This window comes from Pagrus pagrus (genome assembly GCF_965226575.1).
Source record: "Pagrus pagrus genome assembly, chromosome: 6".
Lineage (NCBI taxonomy): Eukaryota > Metazoa > Chordata > Actinopteri > Spariformes > Sparidae > Pagrus > Pagrus pagrus.
The window spans coordinates 27,328,268-27,338,715 of NC_140190.1; positions in this window are offsets into that span (position 1 = coordinate 27,328,268).

Sequence of the window (10,448 nt, forward strand, 5' to 3'; positions counted from 1 at the left end):
GCTGACCTCTGTATCCCCCTCAACACCTCCTGCAGGTCAATGCCTGTTACTCCCAGAACCATGGTCATCACAACACTGCTGTCCTGCATCTCTCTGCTCACTGTGGTGCTCAACTTGTTGGTCATCATCTCTATCTCCCACTTCAGGCACTGACACTTTTCTTGAAATATGACAGATGATGTTTATTCTATGCTACAAACACCAACTTAATTTCTTATTCCACCTTCTATGCACCTCTATTGACTGTGTTTTTGAAAAACTTAGATGGGTCAAAGATATCAGGACTTTTTGGGTCTAAATGAAATAGTGCTTTATTTGGCATGTATGCTATGTAGAAATTGGTTTTCATGTTGCTGAAAATGAAATTTCACTTTCCACTTTCTGTCCGTATTCTCACACTGACTGCTGTGGTGTAAACTCACTTGAACTGAACATGAGACACTAATCATTATCTCTTCCTCCAGGCAGCTCCAGACCCCCACCAATCTCATCCTCCTCTGTCTAGCTGTGTCTGACATGCTGGTGGGCCTTGTAGTGATGCCACCTGAAATCATCATGTTGCAATCCTGTACGTTTCTGGATACAAATTCATGTGCTCTTTTTTACCTTTTTAGCTTCATCCTCACTTCTGCCTCTTTTGGGAGCATGGTGCTCATATCACTGGACCGTTATGTGGCTATTTGTTACCCTCTGCGCTATTCTTCCTTGATAACACCAAGAAGAGTTCAAATCTGTGTGTCTCTGTGTTGGTTCTGTTCGGTTGCCTACAGCTTAATGACAGTGAAAGATCACTTGTCACAGATAGATTTGTTGAATTCCTGCTATCAAGATTGTGTTTTTGTCATGAACTACATTTTCGGGGCAGTAGACTTGCTGGTCACCTTTCTCAGCCCTCTTACTGTCATCATAGTTCTCTATATGAGAGTGTTCATGGTAGCTGTGTCACAGGCACGTGTCATGCGGTCTAAAATTTCAGCTCTCAGATCAAATACTGTGACTGTTAAGAGATCTGAGATGAGGGCTGCTAGAACTCTTGGTGTTATCCTTCTTGTGTTTGTACTTTGTATCCTTCCAGTATACTGTACTTCTGAAGCAGGACAGGACACAATTGTAGATTCATCAGTCCAACTTTGGCTGTTCTATTGTAACTCCACATTTAATCCTCTGATCTATGCCTTTTTCTACCCGTGGTTTAGAAAATCAGTTAAAGTCATTGTCAGCCTTCAGATAGTACAGCCAGGCTCCTGTGAGGCCAAGTTAATGTAGAGATAAGCAATTAATGTGTATTAACTAAATTATTAAAGATGAATTATGAAAGAGAATTTAGTTGAATTGATGGTGAAATGTTGTTTTTTTCAACTGCACACTGCATTACATTCACACACATTTTGAATGCAGACAGTCAAACACAACACTCATGTGTGCACAGTGTTGTGACATAAACTTATTTAATTTTGTAGCAATATACTGAACTAAATAAATGACAGCAAAAAAACAATTTCAGGATGTGAACCACTGTTTTGATGCAACCTTTCCCAGTGAAGATGATGAAGTTCCAGCCTTGGTGTAGATCAAATATTGAACATGCAGTTTCCTCAACATATCCTGCCAGTGTGTTGATTTTGTAACAGAAGTACTGACCCTGAGCCATGGACTTGTTGTCAGAAAAAAACAACATTTTGAAGCACTGATAATACAGTACTGAAGGCAAATGTGATGCTAAAAACATTGCTGTGAAATGGTTGTTGTATTTTAAAAAGCTAAATGAATACTTTCATCACAAGACTGTTGGGCATAATTAAGGGGAACGGGAGGTGACATGTAGAACAAAAAACAATTTGTGCTTTCAGTTTAATAATTCATGCCTCACTTTTCCCCCCTTCAGACCATCTCCCACTATTAATTTCAAAGTACCTTCAAATACCAATTAATTAAGACAGAACTATGTACTAAGTTAACCCCAGTTACAAAAAACATGCAAATACCTGATGAGTCGATTAAAACAGAAGAATCTATACTGTGTTATTTGACATGCCTTTGATTCTTGTGTTTTGACCGGCTTGTTTACCTGTAGCTGCTACTGCTAGTTTGACCCCGGATGTTGATAACAGACGAGCCCGGACTCAGAGGGGAATAGCACTAGCGTATCATAACAAAATATTGGTGAAATGAACTAGTTTCGTGGCAGATAATGCGTTATATAGAGGCTGTGTGTCGGTGCCCCATCACTCGCAGTATACGGATATATCGGCGCTACATCTGGGTGAGTAAATGATCATATATTTTGCTAGAAATAAGGTCCAGGTTGTAAAAAACGGTAGTTATCCTTTAATCTCTGGGTCCTCCCTTATTGCCTGAGCTAAGGGTTCTATAAAGAGCGCAAAGGGTTGTGTCAGGTGACTGTTGATTCTTTTTCTAGCAGTGGGGTTTGAATAAAATGATCTAATACATTGAACAGATTTTTCATTAAAGCCAAAACGTTGCAGTACTTGGTAAAGACAACTCCACCCAACCGAGTCAAACACCTTCTCTGCATCTAAACTGATCAGCGTTGCACTTATATTTTCCTTGACCACATAGTCTACCACATGGAGTGTTCGTCTAATATTGTCCTGTGTTTGTCTTTCTCGGACAAACCCTGTTTGATCTGGGTCTATCATTTCAGAGACTGTGTGTTCTATCCTTTTGGCCATAGTTGAGGCAAATAGTTAGTCCACATTCAAAATAGATATTGGCCAATATGAACTGCATTCTCCCTTGTCCTTGCCTTCCCTAGGAATTATTGATATTACTGTCTCGTTCCACAATTGGGGCAACCGGCCTTCCTTCAGGATGTGGTGAAAGCATCTGAGGAGCAGCGGCGTCAACTCAGACTTGAATGTTTTGTACCATTCACTAACAAACCCGTCTGACCCCGTAGTTTTATTGGTCTTCAGTCGAGAAAGTATTCTTTTAACTCTTTTTATATATTCCTTACATCATTCAATAAGCTGGTATTGAGCCTCCATAGGATATTCTTCCTTTTATTATCTAAATGCAGAGAGAGATATACTCATGAATGGTCTGAGACATCTCTAACGCCTATCTCGCATTCACTTATTCTATGTCTATCTGCAGTTGAAATAAAAAAATAGTCCAATCTGGAATATTCTGTGTGGCGAGGGGAGTAGTGGGTAAATTGCTTTTCTGTGGGGTGCAGATCCCTCCATATATCTATCACACCAAATTCCCTTAGCGTTTTCCGCATGAATACTGAACTTTGTCTCCTCTTTTGTAAATTTGTTGAGTCAAGTTTGGGTTGCAATTGGATATTCAAGTCTCCCCCACAGATTAAAGTTCCTGATGACTCTAGGGTTAATAAGTAAAATATTTTTTTAATAAATGATCTATCATGTCCTGGTGGCATATATACATTTAATAGGGTGACTTCTTTGTCATCAATCTTGCCTTTGACTAAGATATAGCGACCTTCCTTATCTCTGATTTGAGCAGTTAGTTGGAACTGTAACTTGTTTGAGAGTAAATTGCCACTCCCCTCTTACGCCCAGATTTGTGAGAGGAATAAAATGTGTTCATGAACCCAATCTTTTTTAGTTTTTCATGTTCTAAGTTAGAGAAGTGTCTCTTGCCAAAAAGCCACTTGAATATTTTCCCTTTTAATTTTAGCAATAACTTTGCTTCTTTTCACTGGATTATGTAACCCATTCACATTAAGTGTTATTATCTTATATTTCTGATAGTCCATTTGCTTTGTTTCTTTGTGTCAATAATGGCCTGTTGCAACCTGAAACATATTATCCTCGAACTTAAGTGTAAACGACTATTGAGATATGAACAATGCAGAACATAGTGAGCGTACAACAAATTGACTTCCACAACTAGGGAACATATATGCTCATTAAAACTGAGGGGAAAGCCTGACAAAAGGGCCCCTCCTTGAAGTGACAAGAGTCACTTCAATTGACATTGAACTCTACCATGGCAGTCTTTCCACCGGTCCACTCTTCCACCATCAACAAACCTGCTTATCTCAAGCTATCTCAAGTCATTAAATCAAAGTAAAATAAGAGGAAGGAGAGGATATGAGTTGTTACAAGTCATTTGTTAATTATCAATTCACCTGATGGGGCTGAGGAGGATCAGCCGCATTCAGACCCTGATGTTGGGATCTGGTCTACTGGGGGTAGACAGTACAGAACAGAACAGATACAGCTAAGAAACGAGTAACACAAAACGCTGTCTACAACAGAATTAGACAGGAGTGGGATTTCACTACTGTTATGTCCAAGGCTATTTTCTCAATTTTTCAGGTGATCAGAAACTCTTCCCCGGTGTTCCCTCCTGATCTCTGGCACCTGCTGGGAGGCCTTTAAGAGCTCTGGGTAGCTCCACCCACTCTCTCTCTCACACTGCAGCTTGGGCCTGCTGCAATGCCACCAGCCTCCATCTTTGGGTTTTCTATGTTATCCATGGTTTGTTCTTTTGTGCAATAAATGTTACTTTGGCTGCACTGATTGTTTTTTGACTTCTGTGTTGCTTCCCAAGAGCCGGGGTCGTAACATATTGGGGGCTCGTCCATCTCGTCCATCTATTTTTTTTTTGCTTTCCTCTAGACTGTGTAATACTGTGAGTGGTGGGCTGTGTAGCATTGTGGCTGTGGGCTGCTGTGTTTGTCCTCCTGGTGAGTATGCGGTGAGTATAGTGTCTGAGTGTTGAGTTTCAGTGATCTCCCTGGTTAGGTAGGGAGTGTGCCAGCCGGACTGAGTAATCAGTTCCTCCATCGGTTCACTCATTTGTTTTTTTGCCTTTCTTATTTTTGAGGTAATTCTGGGTGGAGACATGTTCTCTGGTGGGGGTAAGCGTTCAGGTTCCCAGCCATCTGGCTGTGATTCACTGAGCTTCTGCTTTTAAAGAAGCCTCGAGCCCGGCACGCCTTGGAAGATATTTAGGGTTGAGTGAGGGTTAGGCAGGTACCAGGGGGACTTGCTTTTGATAGTCAGTAGTTGCCTTAGGTTTTGATTACTAGCAGGTGCCATTCGATTAATGGTATTTGTTTTAGTAGTATTTGGTGCTACATTAGTAGCTTGATGGGTTATTTCTAGGCCTACATATTTGTGACCATGGCTTTGGTGGCCATTAGAGAGAGCATTTGTGATTTGGCTGCTTTTGTATGGGACATTTAGTAGTGCTGTGTGCACTGTGTGTATTGGTAAGCATAAGGTTTCTGGTGCGGTTAACCAATTTTGGTAAATGTGAGGAAGTTATCCAGTATGGCAACGCTTGACAACTTCGTTAGTGCACCTTCAGAGGAGCTGCTTGAGCAGTTTACTAAAGATCAGCTCCTAAAACTCGCCAGCTACTATGACTTTGAGATTGCTAGTGGTGAGAAGCATTTGAAAGATAACATTAAAGAGGCTCTTAAGGCTATGTTGACTGAGAAAGTTGTGTTAAAGCCTGTGCCTCCATTAGCTTCTCAAGAAAGTTTCTCAAAACCTCCTCAAACAGATGTTGCTTTTGCGTTGAGGCTGAAGGAATTGGCCTTACAAGAATTGCAACTACAGGATAAGCAAGAGGAGCGGTTACTAAAAGAAAAGCAAATGCACTTAGAGCATGAGCGTTTCCTCAAGGAACTGGAACTTAAACATGCTACTTTGTTGCGTCCCTCTCATGTTGACTCGTCTGCATTTGATGTGGCTAGAAACATTCGACTGGTTCCTTCTTTTGTAGAGAAAGATGTTGAGAAGTATTTCCCACATTTTGAACGTGTGGCTACACTTTCAAAATGACCTGAGCATACGTGGATATTGCTTTTACAGAGTGTTTTGGTGGGGAAAGCACAGGAGGCTTACTCTGCTTTAAGCATTGGGCAAGGTATGAATTATGAAACAGTTAAAGGGGCTATTCTGAGAGCCTATGAACTCGTTCCTGAAGCTTACCGCCAACGCTTTAGGAGTCTCAATAAACTTGACAAACAAACTTATGTTGACTTCGCAAAAGAAAAGGAGGCTAGTAGATGGTGCAAGTCTCAGAAGGCTGAAACCAAAGAGGATCTCACACAATTGATCCTGCTGGAAAAGTTAAAAAACTGTCTGCCTGATGTCATTTGTACATATATAAATGAGCAAAAAGTGTCCACCCTTGATAAAGCTGCTGTTCTGGCAGATGAGTTCATCTTAACCCATAAGACTTACTTTGACAAAAGACAGGGTGAGCAAAAGGGAAGAGCTTTGTTTCATAGATCTCATTTTTCAAAGCCTGTGTCCATTTCTGCCTCCTTTGCTAGTAAACCAGCTGTTGGGGGCACTTCTTCAGAGAAGGCTTGTTTCTATTGTAAGAAACCTGGCCATCTCATTGCTGATTGTCCTGTCTTGTGTAGGAAACAAAGGTCCAGTAAGCCCGTAGCTTTGATAAAAACTGTAAAAGGTCCTGCTGTAGCTCCAGTTATGGAACATCCAACTGAAAAGAGAGAGTTAGCTGGCTCTTCAGCTTTTCTTATGAATGGCTTTGTTTCCTTTGATTCTGATCTGGGTCTGCTTTGGGCTCTAGGGTCCTTGTTGAGGGGTTTGGTGGGGGTTATCCGTCTTGTCCTTTACATACTCTTAACCTTCAAACAGCTCTGGTCTCGGGAGAGGTGGTTGTGGCGATTTGTCCATACCTCCCAATCGAAGGTGTGTCCTTCATCCTAGGGAATGACTTGGCTGGGGGTAGAGTACTTGCTGCCCCTGAAGTAGTTCCATCCCCCGTAGCTGTCAAAACCCCAGATGAGCTTGAGGAGCAATTTCCAGACACTTTCCCAGTATGTGTTGCTACACATGCCATGTCTAGGAAAGACCAAGGTAAAAACTTGGATTCTGAGATTGCGCTTTCTGACACCTTCCTGGTAAAGCTTGAGGCACCAGGGTTTGGTAAAGTGTTCCCCTCTCGAGAAGAACTTAAGCTCGAACAGGAGAAGGATGCAACTCTGTCTTCCCTTTTTGGGGAGGCTATGTCTGAGGATGAGATTATAGCTGCCTCATGTGGGTATTTTGTGAATGATGGAGTGTTGATGAGAAAATGGACATCTCCTAAAATGTCTTGTCAGGATGATTGGAGCAGTGTGTTTCAAGTTGTTGTTCCAAGTGCTTATCGTACTGACATTTTGCATTTGGCCCATGATCATTGTCTTGCAGGACATATGGGGGTCAGGAAGACTTTGGACCGTGTGTTGAGGCATTTTTTTTGGCCTGGTGTGAAAAATGATGTTGCGCAGTACTGCAGAACATGTCATGTGTGCTAAACGGTTGGTAAACCTAACCAGAAAATCCCACCTGCACCCTTACACCCTATTCCTGCTATTGAGGAGCCTTTCGAGCAAATATTGGTTGATTGTGTGGGTCCACTCCCCCGCACCAAGTCAGGTAACCAGTACTTACTGACCATCATGTGTACGGCTACTCGGCACCCTGAAGCCATTCCCCTGCGCAGGATTACAGCTTCAGCGGTTTCTAAGGCTCTAATAAAGTTCTTCACTGTGTTCGGCCTTCCCAGATTTGTTCAGACAGACCAAGGGTCAAATTTCATGTCTCGTATTTTTTCTCAAGCGCTCAAACAGTTGTCGATCCGGCATTGTACTTTGTCTGCTTATCACCCAGAGTCTCAGGGCGCCCTGGAGAGGTTCTACCAGACTCTCAAGACAATGTTGCGAGCCTACTGTAAGGAGTTTGAGAAAGATTGGGATGATGGGACCCCTTTGCTCCTTTTTGCAGCAAGGGAAGTGACCCAAGAATCCCTTGGTTTCAGCCCAGCCGAGCTGGGGTTCGGCCATACTGTGAGAGGTCCTTTAAAAATGTTGAAAGAAAAGTGGTTGACAAACCAGTCTCCTCCTACAAACCTCCTAGACTTTGTGTGCAACTTCCGGTCTAAGCTAACTAAGGCATGTGACCTAGCTAAACAAAACTTCTCAAGTAAAGATGAAGGCTCAAGTAAAGATGAAGGGATGGTACGACAAGAAGGCGAGGCATCGAGTGTTTTCACCAGGGGACAAAGTTTTGGTGCTTTTGCCACTTACCGGTTCCTCATATAGTGGCTCAATATAGTGGACCATATGTGATTGACCACCAGGTTGGTGAGTGTGACTACTTGGTTAAGACTCCAGATCGTAAACAAAAAACGCGTTTATGCCATGTGAACCTGTTGAAACCTTACTGTGAGAGGAACCAGCCCATGCGCTCGGATGTGAAAACTGTTGCTGTGCTGAGTACTTCAATTCATGTAGGTGAAGACACTGTTGTTGTTTCAGAGGACAGTGATGATGTTCCAGAAGATCTTGATGTTACTGTTAGTCCAGAATTTTCTCAGGGTAGGTTGCCAAACTCTAAAATTTTGACTAACTTGGATGTCCATCTTTCTTATTTGGTTTCCCCCAAGCGTTCTGACATCACTGAGTTGATACATAAATATCCTGCCCTGTTCTCTGATGTGCCGACATACACAAACATTCTTCAGCATGATATTGATGTAGGTGATGCTGCTCCTATTAAGCAGCATCCTTACAGAGCGAATCCTGTCAAGCGACAGCTTTTGTGTAAGGAAGTAGATTATATGCTGCAACATGGTATCGCTGAACCTAGTGCTAGGTCATGGAGCTCCCCGTGCCTGCTTGCTGAAAAGTCAGATCATACACCCCGTTTTGTACTGACCTTCGCAGGGTTAATTCTGTTACCAAGCCTGATTGTTACCCTCTTCCCTGATTGGATGATTGTATTGACAGGGTGGGATCTGCCATTGTTGTTACCAAGCTAGACCTTTTAAAAGGTTACTGGCAAGTCCCTCTTACTGAGCGAGCTCATGAAATCTCTGCTTTTGTGACACCAGATGATTTCACCAGCTACGTTTCAGCATTTGGTAAATAAGGTACTGAAGGGAGTCACAGATTGTAAAGCCTATCTTAATGATGTGGTGATTTACAGTTCTTCCTGGTCTCGGCATGTAGCTCAGCTGGAAGAGGTGTTCGACAGGCTTGCTGTTATGGTAAATGGTCTGCATTTATATAGCGCTTTTCCAGTCCTCTCGGACAGCTCAAAGCGCTTTACAACACATGCCACATTCACCCATTCACACACACATTCATACACTGATGCCGGAGGCTGCCATGCAAGGCGCCAGCTGCTCATCAGGAGCAATTTGGGGTTCAGTATCTTGCTCAAGGATACTTCGACATGTTACTAGGGGGAGCCGGGATTCGAACCAGGGACCTTCCGATTACTAGACGACCCGCTCTACCTCCTGAGCTACAGCCGCCCCCTGTTGCCAAATTGACCCTATCATGCAGGACGAGAGAGAGCGGGCTTGGCTGTGTCTGCAGGCGGGGCTGGACGGCCAGACACAGCCCCGCCTGCCCACCACCGCTTCGTAGAGGGTTTTGCAAAGTTGGCTGCACCCCTGCATAAGCTGGTGGCAGAACTGGCAGGTCCCAAATCCAAGCGGGCCAATCAGATAGTCTCTGGTCGCTGGACAGAGGAGTGTCACTGTAGCTTTGAGGCATTGAAAGCCAGGCTCACCTCAGCAGTGCTGGCTTATGCTGGCTTCACGCTTCCATTTATTATGGAAGTGGATGCCAGTTATGGAGGTCTTGGGGCTGTCACAGGAGCAGGATGGTAAGGTGAGGCCCATAGCCTATGCAAGCTGTGGTTTGAGGCCCACTGAGTGCAACATGCAAAATTATAGCTCCATGAAGTTGGAGTTTTTAGCACTCAAGTGGGCAATGACCGAAAAGTTTCTGCTGAGTATCTGCTGGGCCACAAATGTGTTGTCTACACCGACAACAACCCCTTGAGCCATCTGTTGTCTGCTAAGCTTGGGGCCACCAAGTAACGTTGGGCAGCCCAACTGGCGTCTTTTGATTTTGAACTTAAGTATTGCTCAGGCCGAAGCAATAAGAACGCAGATGCTCTCTCTCACCAGCATCCCCCTGAGCCACAGGACATGCAAACCATGGTTCGTGGTACACCTAAGCCTTTGCAGCAGGCCCTGCAGGTGGAAAAGGTGGGTTCAACACAAGCGGCTGTTGCAGCCTTGCCCCATCATCCCCCATCTGACATTGTCACGCTCCAGCACACCGACCCAGTTATCCAGGAAGCCCTAGTTTTCTGGAGGCGTAAACAACATCCCAATAAAGAGGAGCACAAAAGAATGTGTCTCACTCAGCCTTGGTGTTGCTTCGGCAGTGGGATCGGTTAGTGGAGAAGAATGGTATTTTGTATTGCCAGGTTTTCAGATGGGGCAGAGGTTGTGTTTCAGTTGTTGTTGCCTGCTGCTTTAAAAGCAGATGTGCTGACTGAAGTTCACCAGGGGCATGGCCATCAGGGGGTAGAGAAGACCTTAGAGCTCCTACGGCAGCAGTGTTACTGGCCAGGTATGTCGGCTGAGGTGGCACAGTGGTGCCAGACATGTGAAAGGTGCCAGGTTGC